Raw genomic sequence first — 1,710 nt, 5'->3', positions numbered from 1 at the left:
TGTGTAAGGTGTGCCTGTTGCACACAGCACATTGAAGGATCTTGTTTTCTTATCAATTCTGCCACTCTCCATCTAACAAGTCATGCATTTAATCCATTGACATTCAGTGCAATTATCAATAAGTATGAATTAATTGCTGTCATTATGTTTGCTTTTGTGTGGTTCAATTGATTTCTTTGTTCTGCATGATTTCCTGTGCTGAGCTCATGTTTTTTTGTGTGTTCTTTCTTGTCAGTTTCTTCATAGTTTTAATGTTCTTGGATTTTCGTTTTCTTAGTATGTTGTAAAGTATTAATTTTCTTTGAGGTCAAACTATAATCCATTAACTTTTCCCTCCATTTAAAACAGTCTATTTTATCCTGCAATATATCTGACCTCCTCATCACCTTGATCTCTGTTCCTATATTTTCCCCTTCTTTCACATTATAGTTGTTTTGATCATAGACTTACCTCCCCGATTCTCTGAATTCTTTCTTGTAGTTTTGTTCTGTTTTGGACTCTTCCATCTGTCAATTGAGTTCTGGGTGGTGCTGCCACATATGTCAATCTCTGGGTGTTGTCTGTTCTTGTTGGGTCTCAGTCCAAATAATTCCATTTAGGATGTTTAGAAGTGTTGGGTTGACTTTGACAAAATATCTTAGCTTTTGTTTATCCTAGAATGTTTTTATTACACCACTGTATTTGACTGACAGAATTGCTGGGTAGACGATTCTTGGTTGGCAGTTTTTTTTTTTTCTTTCAGGGTGTTATATATATGTTTCCCCATTGCCTTCTTTCCTGTATGGTTTCTGGCAAGAGATTAGAGCTTAATTAGATTTGCTTGCCTTTGTAAGTAAAACTTTTTTTTTCCCCTAGCTGCTTTCAGGATTCTCTCCTTGTCTTTGATTTTGGAGATATTGATTATAAAATGTCTTGGTGATTTTCTTTTGGGATCTATCCTTCCTGGAGTTTGTTGTGCTTCCTGAATGCTTATTTATTTATTTATTTATTTTTTTCATGATGTTAGGGAAATTTTCTTCCAGAAGCTCTTTCTCAACTTTCTCCTCTGTGGTCTTCTGTGATTTTTCCTGTTCTGGGATTCCAATAATCCTCAGGTTATTCCTCTTCATGTTGTCCTACATGAATATTAGACTTTTTTTTCGGTTTTCTTTTTTTCTTTTTTTTTTTTCCTGCTTTCTCTTCTATCTTAGCTGTATTGAGAGATTTGCCTTTAAGCTCGCTGATTCTGGCTTCCATATGTTCAGTGGTACTTCCTTGATCTTTCAGTGTATTGTCCATTTTTGATATTTTATTATCAATAGTTTGGACCTCTTTTTGCAGGTTTTGAATTGCTTTCAATGTTATTTCTCTTATTAGATTGTTCATATAGTGCTCTTTGTGACTTCATCCATATTTTTCTCAACCCCTCTGTAGAGCATTTGGATGTACCTCAATATCATTCTACTAAATTCCTTTTCAGTCTGGTCCAAAGCCTGCCCTCCTTTCAATGGGAAGTCTAGGTCTACCTCCAGCTCATTTGTTTCCACTACTCTGTCTTGTTTTTGGTAACGTAGTGGTTACGAATCAGGTTGCTAACCTCAAGGTCAGAAGTTTGAAACTACCAGCCTTTCTGTGGAAGAAAGATGAGGCTTTCTGCTCCTGTAAAGATTTACAGCCTCAGAAACCCTGTGCAGGGTCACTATGAGTCAGAACCGACTCCATGGTACTTAA

General features: G+C 36.1%; 1 protein-coding gene across 1 annotated transcript in view; it reads left to right on the top strand.

Moving 5' to 3' along the window:
• The window catches only part of COL21A1 (collagen, type XXI, alpha 1), a 169,646-nt gene that overhangs the window by 12,873 nt on the left and 155,063 nt on the right, over window positions 1-1,710 (top strand). The window lies entirely within an intron of this gene.

This window comes from Chrysochloris asiatica, unplaced genomic scaffold (genome assembly GCF_000296735.1).
Source record: "Chrysochloris asiatica unplaced genomic scaffold, ChrAsi1.0 scaffold00019, whole genome shotgun sequence".
Lineage (NCBI taxonomy): Eukaryota > Metazoa > Chordata > Mammalia > Afrosoricida > Chrysochloridae > Chrysochloris > Chrysochloris asiatica.
This window is presented reverse-complemented; position numbering and strand designations above follow the sequence as displayed.